Below are 14791 nucleotides of genomic sequence, written 5' to 3' on the forward strand. Positions count from 1 at the left end.
CCTGATGCAGGCCAGGTTGCCATTGGCCCTCTTGGCTGCCTGGGCACACTGCAGGCTCATGTTCAGCCTACTCTCAACCAATACCCCCAGGTCCCTCTCTGCCTGGCTGCTCTCCAGCCACTCTGACCCCAGCCTGTAGCACTGCATGGGGTTGCTGTGGCCAATTTGTTCAAGAGCCATTTATGTTACTCCAAATCAGCTGTGTATGGAAAACTTGAGGGTACTCTTACAGAGCTCATTGTTTTTAATGTTAAATGTAAAAGGTAGGGAAGCCAGTGAAGGGTTTATAAACTGGTTTGTGATGTGCTGGCTGGAAAGAACAGCTGGTCAGTGTGTGATAGGACAATGTGCACTAGCAAGTATGACAGAAACTAGGGTCAGGAGTGAAGGAACTATGAACTTCAAACAAAACCACAGCTGGCCACACCTGAGATGCTTCCCTTGCACTGGAAGAGAGCAAGACATGCCATGGGGTGTAGGTGCAAATTAGACTGCTGGGTTGTTTTTTTTATGGATGAGACATCTTAAAAACCTCAAGGTGGGAGATAATAGGGCAGCTAAGGAAGAGCTTGTTGTTAAGTTTGCCATGGAATTACATTTTAAGTTTAAATGACTTCTGGTCACACTCATTTTCCAGCCTTGTAATTAGCAGCTTGACCTTATGCCTGGCTGGAGTGAACCTTTAATCTGATTAATTTTTGCACTTGACTAGTGCTAATGACAGGCCCAGGTGAAGCTAACAAACATGAAAGTATTTTCCATCTTGTGAGATAATGCAAATGCATCCACCTAAAGGGGCATGGAGAGGCAGCTTCTGGAGGAACTGCTCCCCATGATAAAGGATCAGCAAATGCAGTGTGTTTCTTTGCAGGTACAAGAATTAATGAGGGGACAAGAGTTTTCAGGTGTCTAAGTGCAGAAAGAAGCCTGCTCTGGTAGACACAGGCTGATGCCTCTCCTGCACGGAGCAGATGCCTGAAATATATCTCAGAGTTGCAGGCAACACTCAGACTGCACTGTGACAACCCTGCATTTGAATTTCTACTGTCAGCATCTTCATGAGACTGGCCCAAAGGCAGATTTTCATTTAGTGTTTTTTTGTTTAATTTAGTTTTCACCCAGTTCAAGCAAACCCACCCAGCACACAATTTTCCTGCAAAATGGACATTTGAGGAAAGCTTCACTGAGCATATGCTGCTGTGTGGTGTACCCTAAGTAACATAAGCTTCCTGATGTGGAAGCAGTTCTGTCTGGTGGGTGGATTTGTCTGTCCCAAGACTGCTAACAACACCCCGAGCAGAATTAAGCCCAGATATCCTGCTCCTGTGGTTTTCTGCTAGGAATCAAGCACACTTTGATGGAATTCTGCCTCCTCTGTGACAATAGCTTGTTGAAAAGCAGCCTGCTAACTCTAGTCTCAGTCCCTTGGAAAACACTACCTCTCCTGCCCTGCAATGACCATCACAGCTAGATCTGTGATCCACAGAGTGAGGAATCCTTTGGTCACTTAGCTTTGGAAGGGCACATTCTAGAAAATGAAAGATGATGGTTTATTGTGGTGAAACTGCCTATAAGTGCAAGGAATTTAGTGCTGTATTGTAACAGTGATGAATTTAGCCCATAATTTCAAGAAATGAAGCAATGCTCCCTGTCAAAGCCTCAGAAGCTGTAATTTATAGCAGTCCTCTTGGTTAGCAGCCTGGAGAGCTATGCACACCCTCAGCCCTATTAGCATCTTAACTGGATCCTTACCGAACATCATCTCTGGGTATATTCTCTTGTGAGCTAAAAATAGATTTTAAGGACAGGTTCTCCTGTGGTCTGATCTTCTTTATGTCACTTTCCCCTCTCAGTACTGTTACTGTCACTTACATGTTGCTGTTTATCCACAATCTTCCCTCACCTCATCACTGCAGTGTCAGAATCCCTTGCTATGTGCTCGCTCATTTCACCCTCTGCCTTTCCCCCCTCGCTTGTCTACTATACCCTGGTAATAACAATCAGCTTCCATAGCTGATGTCATCTGCAGACACACAGACTTCCCTGATGGCTTTCCATCAGCCTTTGCACCTCATGTCAAGCTCCTATTTCAAACTCTGTGTCCTCCACAACCTCACACCTTGCTTCAGTTCTTTTGTCCTCTCTTACATGCCCATCTCTCTCACGTCCTCTGTGCATCTGACCAAGCCAGAGACTACCATCAGGCCACTCTCTCTGGTGTCTACACCACATTCTTGTCCTCTTCTCACCCCTCTTACATGGTGTTCCATCAGCATGAGTTGGCCAGTAACTGCAAGATGGTGTAACAGGGCATTGGTGTGAGAATTCAGTGGTCTGTGCAGTGCCTTCCTGCCGTGCTCAACCCCTCAGACTGATTGTATTTTTTAATGAGGATTATTAGGTTTTGAAATATTTGCATGCAGCTAGCCTCACAGCCTAGCTATCTAGCAAGGCATCTCTGAGCCTCCAGTGTGATCAAATCTCCTCTTTTTACTTTTCTGCTTTTTTCAGACTAGAGAAAGCATCAGCCCTGACAGAGGACTCCAAAAGCCTCCAGCCCTCCTGAAAACATGCATTGAGTGGGATCTGAACCCTTAACTGCTATCCAGGCTCAAGGGGAGGTATTGTAGTGAAGTTGATACATAGTGCAAATTGCTTTCATAAGCATATGGCAAAATGCATGAGAGCAGAACAGAAAAAACCCCACCCAGTTTCCAAATTGTGCTGTTTCAAAGACTGTGCATTGCATTTCTAAGGAGGGGGAAAAAAGGGGGGGTTGGGGGGGGAGGGGGGAAGGAAAGACGAAAAAACCATTTCTGGCTTTCAGGTAATGCACAATACATTAAAGGGAACAGGAAGGGCTACACCTCTTGCTGAATTTTCTCCTCAGGTAACCGTGGGTTAAGCCCACATGGTTAATCCCTATGGTTTATCTGACCAGAGCTGGGGGGAAAAAAGTGGGTCACAGAACTTCAGCACTAGAGCCCAATCAGTTCCTTCCCCAAACCTTGATGTGCCAAGCGCAGGATCAGCGGCAGCTTTTGCCTCTCGGCACTTTCCAGAGCAGGGCTACCTATTGTGCTGGGGAGGCTCCTGCCCAACCACACGCTCACTCCTGCTCCTCAGCAGCGAGCTGGCCATGACCACAGCCACCGGCACCTGCACAGCCCCAGTCACACACATTCCCATCATGGTGGCGGCTGGAAGGGACCTCTGCGCATCATCTCGTTCAAGCCCCGGCTAGAGCAGGGTCACCCAGAGAAGGTTGCCCGGCGAGCCTTTAACTGCGGTTTACACAAAATGTTCTCTCCCTCGTACCTCACTGGGCTATGTGACTAGTGCCAAAGTTGCGGTCAGCTCCGTGTCCTGCTCCTCAGGCGGGCACCGGCCGTGAAAGGCTCGCTGTACGCCCGGGCACACGGTCTGAGACTGCAGCCAGTCTTTAGGAGCTTTCTGCCGGCTCCTGCCGCACCGGCACGCCACGGCCGGAGCGGTCACCCCCGTCCTGGAGCAGCCAGTCGGGTTTTACACCATGACAGATTTAAAACGTGCCGGTCTCCCTCTACCAGCCCGGCCCCGGGGGTGGCCGCATCGCGTCCCCTCGCTGCCGCCTGCCCCGCCCCGGGCGCAGCCCCCTCCCCGCCCCTCCCCGCAGAAGAGGATGACATCATCCCTTTCCACCGCTTCCCCGCGCCGCTCCCCCGGCCCGCCCGCCCACGGTCGTGCCTGCACCCCCCTCATGGAGCCGAGTCGCGCCCCACCGGTGGGTTCGGGATGTGTGCGTGTGTGCGTGTGCATGAAGGGGCTGCAGCCCCACGGCCCGGGGCCGCCGCCGGACCTCGCCCCTGCCTCACACCCCACTACGTCATCCCTGCCCCCCTGCGCTGTGCTGGCGGGGAAGCGTCCCCCGAGGGAAGAGCCGGCGCCGGGCAAAGGCTTCGCGGCGGCTTCAGGCAGCGTAGGGCGCGGGCGCAGGAGCGGGGCGCCGGCGCGGTGCAGCCGAAGCGCAGGCGCAGCGGCGGGGGGTGGGCGGGAGCGGCGGGCGGGCGGCGGGGCAGCTCCTGCGCTGACACCTGCAGCATGTGCCAGGAGCTGCAGCGGCAGCGGCCGCCTCTGCCTCTGCGCGGCGCGGCCGCCCCGCTCCGGCGCCGTGCGCGGCGGCGGCGGTGGTGGCGGCGGAGGAGCAGCAGCACCACCAGCACCAGTAACTCCTGTTCCCGGCGTCTGTCCTGCCTGGCACCCTGTGCCGGTGGGTGCACGGTGACCTTACGGAGCGTGCATTACCTCACAGGTAAATATCAGCTGATCCGCCCCGGCGGAGGTATCGGCGGGAGCCAGGCGGCGGCAGGAGCTCACGGAGCCTTTCCTGAGGTAGCAATTCTGTCCGGGGCAGTGGGTGCGTGGTGCCGGGCAGGGGACGCCGCCTGTTGCCCTGTACCTGTGCGCGGCAGTGGGCGGGGGGCGTCCGGGGTTTCCCTCCTTAAGCGCTGCAGGGTAGCCTGTGCCGAGGTTTGGGGTCGGCTTCGGTGGGTGGGAAAGGCGAGGGGTGGGTTCGGGCCGGCAACCCGGGCATGTCTGCCCCCCCGCCTTCGCCACCTTCCGACGGGCGCCCCCGGTGGGGTCGTGCCGCGTTCCCGTCCTTGGCAGGTGTGAGCAGTGTGCACGGGCATGTGCGCCGTCGGGCTGGCTCCCAGTGACCCACCCAGCCGCTCTATGCAGTAGGTCCTTGGGTTTTTCAGCACAGAGAAGGGACTTGGTGGGCTCCTGGTTGACCCTGCTGTCACGTCTTAAGGCAGGCTGGGGAATAAGGGGGGTGAAAAGGCAGCACCCCGTCACGCAACAGTACCGCCTTTGGGTTCATTGACTCGCTGGCAAACTTTGGTAGTTGGTGGTGAAAATCTGTTGTGACTGCCAACCAGCTTGTACTACACTCCTGTGCTCAAAGTAGATACCACCTAAAGTTAAATACTGATGGTGACTGTGATGGTGAGCTGAATCCACTGGATCTGCTTTCTAGGATGGGTGATGTTCTGGTTAGTACACTGGGTGGGAAATCAGTGTTGCCTGATTATCTTTCATAGTTACTGGAGACCCAGCAGATGGTTCTTGGTGACCTAGAGAGAGGTTCACCAAGTAAGAAGCAGTATCACAAACTTGCTGCTCGTAGACTTTCAACATATGGTGTTGCATTCAAACTTTTGTAACTTCCTGTTCACTTCTGAACGCTGCACCCCTGCTCCTCTTCTTGTTGGTAGGACTTAGAAGTAGTTTAATGACAATGAGGGTAAAGGCACAGATTCTGTGGTTGAAGCCTATTGTAGCTATGGAGCTGTTTCCTGACTTTGACCTGAATGCCAGCTTGTCTCTCACACCTATGGACATATGCATGGCTGATACCTATTCACCAATAAAATCATGGCTGCTAGCGAATCATGAGTACTAGATAATTAAGTCATGCTGGTTTCTGCTTGTCAAAGGGTAAGTGAGCATGAGCTAAAACCCAGTGCCATGTCTATTTTAAGTTCATGTCTTTGTAGTGCTTTTCAAAAGAGAATGATCCTACTGACACATTTTTGGGCTTCACCCTCCTGTTGCCGTCACCAGTCAAGTTCCTGTGTTTGTTAAGTCAGTATGGAATGTGTTAGGTGTTTTCTGTGGGTTTATGTGGATTTTATTTGCTCTTTATCACGAGACAAAGTTAAAATTTAAAGAACTGAATGCTTAAAAATAAATCCTTCTTACAAAAAGTCACAGATAAAATACCAGCTCCTGACTTGACCACACAGCGAGATAGATGTAGCTGCAATCAGAACGAGGTGTTGCAGCTTTGCAGTGGTAGTAGTAAATAGAGTATTACATATGTGTGCACCCTGTGATGACAGCTGTGCAAGTGGGTAATCCACACGAGTACTACTCAGCATCCACAGCTCCCCAGTGGGGTGCAATCCTGTTCACAGGCAGTTTTCAGTGGGTTACTGCTGTGTTCTACTGTTGTATGTCACTGGTTGTGTGTGCTGATTCCCAGCACAGCTAAAACTCTGCAGGCTCAGTCATGGTAGATTCAGCTCTCGAGGAAATACTTCAGGACCCAGTCCTGAAAACTGACATGTGGCTGTCATCTCTGCCTGCTAGGGTAACTTGCTGATCCCAAAACTCAAAACCATATAAAATGCACCAAGTACTTTAGTGGTGAGCTGCTGGACAGCAATCTGTTAAGGTTTAGAGGAAGGTGAAGGATGAATTTTTGTTTTACTCTTTTTTTGGGTCTGGTTTTTGAAGGCTTAGTCTTTTACTAACGATTTCCTTGATTTCTAGAGTTGTGTGCTGTCAGGGGCTCTGGCATAGATTATCTCCTCCTATCTGTTCTGCCCAGTGAAAGTCCATTCAGAATTGCCTATAAGAGTCAGCGCTGATCTGTCTCACTTCCATGCCAGCCAAATAATCAGATATAATTGCACTGAAATCAGTGGATATATACTGACATGAAACTGTGAGAAGAAAATCAGCCTCATGGTGTTTTGTATTTGTATAGCTGAAAGCCAAAAATAGCTGTCATAAACACAGCATGTCCTTTCAGAAGAAACAGTCAATGCCTGTCATACTGTTGTCCAGGAAGTTTCTTCTGTTTCAGCAGCTTTGGATTAGTAAAGTGAAGGCAGCAGTCTTGGAATGGGAACTGTTCTAGAGAAACTTTTTGTTCCACTGACTAATCTCCTTCTCCTTAATTCTGTGCTTGGTGTGCACATATCCACCCTATTAACATTTGGCAAGGACTGTTTTCTTAAACAAGGCTCCTTAAGTGTGCTGCCAGGTGTCACAGGGTTAATTCTAATGACTGTGCTTTAAACTGCTGCTTTATACATCAGTTACGGATGTGCCTATCTCTGGGCATAGCAGTGAACGCAAGTGGTATGGAATGTTGCATTCCCATTAGTTTTGCCATGTAAATGGGGATTGTAGTTGATGGGGAAGTCTGACATGTACTGCATGACTTGTCATGTTTTTCCTGGAGAGAGGGGAGCCTAGGGACTGAGTCACCATGGAAGAACATGGAGCCCCGTAGGCACAAACTGGTGCAGTGGAGTGATGAGTCAGACCTCTTATCTTTAAATTTGGGATTATGTGGCATTCACGCACGAGGTGTACTGCATTCATTGTGCACCTAGGAGAGGGACTAGCAGGCAAGAATCTCACTTAATCATTCCTCTGACTCTGGGATGCCTTTTCTTGGCAGAGTTGGTTCTGTGCCTGTTGAAATGGGAAGGTTGTTGGTAAGGATAATGTGGAAAATCTCAGTGTATAAACCTGCTGAGCAAATCAAGTCTGCCAGGTCATACATATTCATTTCTTGCATTGTTTCAAATCCAAGAGTAGTATGACACAATACTATGTTGTCACTTTCTCTGTTGTGGATTTGCACCAGCTTTTCCAGACTTTTGAAGGTGGATAATGAGTAGAGGAGTTAGATCAGTGTTGCGTCTGTATAGACCCCTTCATAGCCCTATGAAGAGAGGCTGAGGGAGCTGGGGTTGTTTAGCCTGGAGAAGAGGAGGCTCAGGGGAGACCTTATTGCTCTCTACAACTACCAGAAAGGAGGTTGTAGATAGGTGGGGGTTGGTCTCCCAGGCAGCCATTGGCAGAATAAGAGGACACAGTCTCAAGCTGTGCCAAGGGAAGTTTAGGCTTGAGGTGAGGTTCTTCACAGAAAGAGTAATTTGCCATGGGAATGTGCTGCCCAGGGAGGTGGTGGAGTCCCTGTCCCTGGCGGTGTTCAAAAAAGAATTGGATGTGGCACTTGGAGCCATGGTTTAGTTGTCAGGAGGTGTTAGGTATTAGGTAATAGGTTGGACTTGATGATCTCTGAGGTCTTTTCCAACCTGGTCGATTCTGTGCATGTTTGTCTGTGCCAAATGAGTCACGAGCGCTGCCGTGCGATGACAGCGTTGTTTCTGATACCAGAGGAAGCTGATGCTCTTGCGAAGCTAATGGAAATAATTGAAATTTCTTGGAGGTGGTAGCCTCAGGAATATGTTAAACAGCGAGGTCGAAGGCTGCTCGCTCAGCTCTTTTCAGAAACAAAACAAAGCCTTACATCAGAGATGTCTTCACTTAGACACTTAGTCTGAACTTCCTAGCACAGTGATCATTAATAACACCATCTTCTCGAGCTAGCGGAGCATGAAAGTTCCTTGATTTATAATCATTTGGGAGCAGATGCTGGAAATCCTGTCCACTTAAACAAACAGCACAAGAATGACACTATTGCTGAGAGGAGGGAGGGGTGCTGGGGGCTCAGTTGTGTGTGTAGGCAATTGGAATAGCCTGGAAGGGTGTCACGCGACGGCTGCCTCTCCTGCTTCATTGCAAGGAAAACAAAAACCACTTGAGGGTTTCATGTGGAATGTGTAGGAGAAGATTATTGATCTGCATATTTGTACATCTTGTGAATCTAACCAGTCACTATTTTGTGATCACCGCAGACGTTAGCACTGGTTTTGGGGGTGTGTGGTGTGTGTGTGTGTTAACGGTGCTACAGAAAAGCTGTCTCCTTATGTTGCCTTAAATTGTGAATCTGTCTCTACAAAGGCATATTGGGAAACGTGCAGGAAAGATGTGCCAATTTAGAGCTAAATCATACCAGTTCCAATTAAAGTGTAAATGGTTTATTTGTTTTCAAGCTATCAGATAGACCTGTTGTGTTGTCTGGATGTGTGGGTATCTAGCGTGTCACACATGGAGAAATCAAGGGAAGGAGGAGAGGGTTTATCAGATTTGGCAGCTAAGATGAAACACAAAACCACATCACAAACTTGGAAGTTTTGGTGGTCTTTGTGTCCTGGTGTGGAGATCAACAAACCTGGGACTAGTTGCACTGATGAAGAAAGTGAGACCAGAACTGGAAGTCTCCAGAGAGACCCATCTCAGCTCTAGAGCGATGGTGATCTGAGAAAAGCCTTCAAATGCCGTTTGTTTGGGTATAGTTACCGTAGAACTGGAACACCATGAAGTTGCAAGGTGATACCATGCCCTCTGGAAATCAATAGCATTTTGCTATTGACTTCAGCAGAGCCAGAGTTCTGCCCCACTGAATAAGACAGCCAGGACTGAAAGGAATGAGGCTAAATCCTTCTCTCGTTTACGGTGACTTAAATCCAGCCCTGGTGTATTTTCTTCCTCACAGTGAAGAGATAAAGAGCTCACAACTTTGCCTTTCTGTGGCATATCCACAGCTCCTGCTAGGAAGTAGAATTATTTTATGCTGTTCCTGTGTGCTATTCCAAGCCTTTCCCACTAACTGTGTGACGTCATCCTCTCCTGAATCCGCTCTATTTGTAGTGATAATATGAGAAGCACCACTGGCAGTTCACATACCTGTGTGTGAGGGAAATCCTGAGCTGTAGCTCTCATTGTACAGAGGCTGCAGTTGTGTGTGGATGCCAGAACAGCCTCTGAAGGGAGACACAGAGATTTTTATAATTGTTCAAAGGAGATTACAACTTAGCAGAATTCCATCCTATAATGTACCAAGTACAAAAATAAAGGCTCTTTTCAGTTAAACCCTGTACCAGATTGATGCCAAGAAGCAATGCAATATCTCAAATGATTGGGACTTTTTTTAATCTTCTTAGCTAGAAGAGATGTCAGAAGAGCCAGGGGTGGAGATGTGAAAAAATGAAGTAGAAGATTCATGGGGAATTTCCTCATGCAGTGGTCTGGATGCCTCTGCTTATTCTGCTTAAATGCAATTCTGACTTCAGAAGCGTACTTGATTTTCTTTTCTCTTGGCGCTGACAAGCTCTGCCTTGGCTTTCTTGTCTGAAGAGGTAACAGCAATTAAAATGTGATGTGACAGCAACTTCAATAAACTCTTTTGTGATGTAAGAATCATAACATAGGATTTTTCTGACATGCTGAAAATTAGCAGGGGAAAGGAGATCTTTCAGTGCCTATTGACGGCTTCTCAGAAGTTCATCTGGGACCTACTCCTGATCAGCTCCTCGCAGGGTGGGTATGAACTGAGACTTGTTGAACTGGTAAAAGTCCTTGATAGTGAGGTTTGACCACTTTGGTTTAAGTAAAAACCTGGTGTATTTTTACCCTTGGGCCTTTCTGGGTGGCAGAGGGGCTGCTGATTTAGTGCCAGAATTTGCTTGTCACGGGCGAATGGACCTGTTGAATGGTGAGACAGTGTTGAGCTGTCCCTCCTGGCTTGGGCAGGGAAGTGGGATTGTGTTTGTACCACACTTAATAGCAGGGCAGGATGGGTGAGCTGGCTCCATCCAGGAGGAAGAGCCATTTGAGTGATCCTGCAGCCTTCTGGTGACTAAATAGAAAGAGAGGTAACACAATGTTTTCTGTCATGTCATTATTACCATTAAGAAGTTAAAGCCCAAAAGTAAGCCACAACCTACCTCTTCAAGTGGTGAAGAGGAAACAGTGCAAGGAGAAAAGGCAAGGTCAGTTTTAATCAGCAATGTAAGTGTGAGCAAGATGCTAGTACTAGCTTTCTGGAAGGATTTGAGCTGAACTGGAGATCTGATACATGCTGTTCTGATCCTGACCTCTGGTTCTTGGGCAAATGCAGTTCCTCACCAAGTCTGTACACATGTGAAAGGAGCTGCCTTTCGTAGGCCATTTGTATGCCCTCACCCCTCACAGCAGTGCCCTGTCTGGTGGCTATTTACATCTGTTGAGTTTTCTCACAATTGCACTGTTGTATCTGCTGGGTGCCAGAGTAAAAGTTAAACCATGTCTGGCCTGTCCTCAGCCACAGCAGCATTGTCCAGGGTAATCGCCACCACAAAGTAGGCTGAAGCACCAACCAGCTCTCTCTTTTCTTTCTGCTTTGAAATCTTCTTTGCTTTGGCATGTGTGTCAATGAGCATGGTCATGTGGTGTGCAACACAAACTTGAGTTGTGCTGGGAGCCTTGCCTCCCTGGAGAAAGAAGGGCTCTTGGCTGCCCACCAAAGCCCATCACAGCCTGACAGTTACGCTTTAGTGAAATGGACCAACCAACTTCTTGGTGGGCAGGCTGCCAGCCTAACAGATGGGTCTGAATGTGGGCAGCCAGCAAAGCACATACATAGGTGTAGATGGAGAAAGCTGTATGTATGGGCATCAGAAATGGGGATCTTTGCCATTTGACAGAAGTTGCTGAAGCAAAAGGCTGAGTACTGAAGGGATGGGCCCGAGGAGAGACTGCTTTTGGGGAGGAAGCATGTCAGAGCACTCAGAGGAAGGATGTGTACTTTCCTTGTTGCTCTCTGCTTGCAGTTCTGCAGATTATATAATAAACAAAGGAGGCTATTTAGTCTTTTGAATCCAGGCATTCTTGCTACTACAGCTGGGAATGTGGAAAATGACACTTTGTTGCAGTGAATCCCCTTGCAAACCACTTGAAGCTGGCTACCAGCTCAGACTCTACCAACATGTTTCCTGGTACAGCTTGAGATCAGTGGAAATCTCTGCCTGCCACACTTTTTGTTTTGATTTGCATTTTGAAGTACAAAACCATGAAGCATGAGCAAGACTTGTGAAAATAGTTACCAGTAGAGAAGGTAACAAAACTTGCTCTATAGGGCTGCAGCTTCCAAGATCTGTCTGTGTGTGTAGCTAGCTAGTGAGTAAATGTTAAGCCCCTTCCATGGCAGACAGTCAGCTAACACATGCATGGAGACCATATAATAGCTGGCAATTAAACACTCTTAAGTCTTTTGAAGACCTAAATATTAGTTATATCTCTACAGAAGGGACACAGAAATGCTAGGCAACTTGAGCTTGTCTGCAGAGGGATTTGATTGCAGAATCCCATTTCCTTTCAGGCCATTTCCCTAATTTTATATATGTGATGCTGCAGAATTGCTTGGCCTTGCTGTCTCAGGGCACACAGGTCCGATGAGGAGAGAGCTCTATTGGACTGCAGGATGAAGAGCATCCCATACCCAGGTGGAAATTGCCTCAGGCTCCTCCTAAAATTCTGGAAGGTCTGTGAACATAGTTTTCCTTGACCTGACAGGGTGAACCAAGGAATCTCTGGTATTTGGCAAAATCTGTAATGAGCTCTGGATACCCTCAGCATAAAAGCAGAGATTCAGCTTTATCTTTCTAGGATTCTTAAGTTAGATTAGTAGGAATTACCAGGATAAGAAAAATCTCTTCTCAGATCCTGGAAATGAATTATATTTACCAGATCTGATGTAATCCCTTTATACTTAACCTGAAGACATGGCAGCTGTCTGTGTGACTCCCAAACTGAGTACTGGGGTCAGTGGCCTCTGAGTATACAGTGTCCAGAGGCTGGGGGAGCTGGGGTTGCTTGGCCTGGAGAGGAGGAGGCTCAGAGGAGACCTTATTGCTCTCTACAATTACATGAAGGGAGGTTGTAGCCAGGTGGGGGTTGGTCTCTTCTCCCAGGCGACCAGCGCCGGAACAGGAGGACACAGCCTCAAGCTGTGCCAGGGGAGGTTTGGGCTGGATGCTAGGAAGAAGTTCTATACAGAAAGAGTGATTGGCCATTGGAGTGGGCTGCCCAGGGAGGTGGTGGAGTCACCATCCCTGGAGGTGTTTAGGAAGAGACTGGATGGGGCACTTGGTGCCATGGGTTAGTTGATTAGATGGTGTTGGATGATAGGTTGGACTTGATGATCTTGAAGGTCTTTTCCAACCTGGTCTGGTCTGGTCTGGTCTGGTTAGAGGCACCAGCAGGTCGTAGGGTGTATGTTTTGGGTGTGTGTTGGCTTCAAGGATGGGACCAGGCTTTTGGTGGGGGGCTGACTTATCTGGCAAGGTGTCCAGAATGGGTATGACAAAAGGACTGTTTTTGGAGGAAGGGAATGATAAGGTCATTTCTTAAGGCCCAGATTTCAAAACACAAGTGCAAAACTCCTTTAAATGTCAGGGGCAAGCACTTGTTCCCATAATGGAAATGGTAACAGCATGCCTGGTGCATTCTGAGTATGGAATGGCAGCAGATGTTCTGTCCTGAGTATCCTCTCTGACTGCACACAATTTTATTAACTTTTTCTTCTTCTTTTAGTCTTTGAGATGTGTTTAACGTGGGGTTCTGTTCATTTCTCCCTTTCTTAACTATAACCAGAACAAGCAGTTTAGAGTTGGAGTGCCCTACTGAAAGGGAGCTACAGAAGTTTAAATCCTCTGTGTGGGAATTCTGCAAGTTTTGACTCAGTTAATCCCTTAGGCCACATCTACCATTGCCCTTTGTGCAGGCAAGGGGGAATATAGTCCTTAAGTCTTGAGTGGATTTATCAGTTTCCTTATCACCTGCATTCAGCTGCTTCTGGTGGGCCTATTAGAAAAACACAGGTGCAGTCCTCCAAAGGACTAGGAGAGGGCAAAGGGAAAGAAAAACAGGATGAAGGAGGAGGCTTGTTAAAAGGGGAAAGTGGGATGGAGACAAATGGTGTATGAGAGGAGAAGGAAAACAATACAAAAGGGAAGTGGAGAAAGAAAGAAAGAAGAAAGAAAAAACTCTGAAACCAGTAGAGAGGGAAGAGGGAGAGGAACAGAAAAAGCCCCAAATCCCTGGGTCAGCAGATGAGAAGGACTGTACTGTGGTAATGAAAATTAGTATGTGCTCCAGCTAAGTTCCTTTTCTCTTAACATGACAGAGCAGGACTCCATTTGCAAAGGCTTCTTTGGGAAAGGGTTCTTGTTTGACCTTAAGGGACTACTTACCTGAGGAACTTGCTTGAGGAGATCTTTACCGGGTGAAGACCAATGTTAGCAGTAGCAGAGTCAAGCTCTCTCTGTTTATGCCAGCAGACAGGACACTGATTTCCTTTTTATTACTGAATCTGCTGAGGTGGGAATATTTGCTCTCAGTTAAGTGCTGGCACTGAAGAGAGGAAAGCAAGTCTCTGTGTGTTTCAAGCCTGCATACAGGAAGGCACATGGGAAGCTGAGCTGCATCACGCCGTGCTCTGTATAACCTTCTGCAGGGAAAGGTGATACACACTGTCAAATACTGTAATATTAGAGGCATTACTTTTGTAGTCCCTGTTTCTCTAGATGGATACAGAGAATTTAATGGCAGTCAGTGCTCATGAACACTCCATCTGTCTACCTTGGAAGGCACTCTGCTAATTTTTCCTTCCTGACCCCTGTTTAATCTAGTCATACTGCGACCAAAATTATTATGGACAACTGCATGAAACACTTTGTTTTTGCACAGGAAAGATCAGCAATCACTGTTGTACAAGATTAGTCACTCAAAATGCAGCTACTTAGTACATTTCTCTGCACCAAGGATTAGCAAGTCATCCTGCTTAGGGAGGAGAATAGGTAGAATGCCTTCATGTTTTGATGAAGAATCTATTTCATGTGCCTCACTGTAATGTTCTTCTGTATTTCCACAGGGAATGCTGTAGTTCTGATACTCCTGGAGCACCACATTATCATTGCTATTTGCAATTGCACTTAAATGTTACCTAGCTTACTTTTAAAAACAAGCTAGCAGAAAGATAATTATTCCTGCACAATTTGTGGCTTTTATGTTTGGAGGGTTTTTTTTGGTGTGTTTTATTTTTCCTTTCAACACATGAAAGCCTGTAGGAAGGCATTATAAGACCCTCCTGATTTGTTGCAGGCAACCTGACTTCTAATGATGTGCTTGACTATCAGTACAAGTGACCACAACTTCTTTACCAGAAGCTCTGTTCCAAATAATTAATGTAATGTTAGTGGGCTTAGTGAAGCAGCAGGCAATACTGCAGTGCCTGCAAAGCATGGAAACCTGCTGTGTCTTTCTGTCATAAAAAGGCCCTGCCTGT

General features: G+C 47.7%; 1 protein-coding gene across 3 annotated transcripts in view; it reads left to right on the plus strand.

The window, feature by feature from the left end:
- The first annotated feature begins 4191 nt into the window (after positions 1 to 4191).
- The window catches only part of DTNA (dystrobrevin alpha), a 244510-nt gene continuing 233910 nt past the window's right edge, over positions 4192 to 14791 (plus strand). Inside the window, exon 1 of one of the 3 annotated variants that reach the window (XM_068158778.1) lies at positions 4192 to 4291. The gene's annotated coding sequence lies outside the window, so the exon portion shown is untranslated. The remainder of the gene's footprint in view (positions 4292 to 14791) is intronic. The other 2 variants (XM_068158779.1, XM_068158777.1) reach the window with 2 other exon arrangements.

The sequence above is a fragment of the Melanerpes formicivorus genome, unplaced genomic scaffold (genome assembly GCF_026170545.1).
Source record: "Melanerpes formicivorus ecotype bairdi unplaced genomic scaffold, bMelFor1.0.p_v2 SCAF_42, whole genome shotgun sequence".
NCBI lineage: Eukaryota > Metazoa > Chordata > Aves > Piciformes > Picidae > Melanerpes > Melanerpes formicivorus.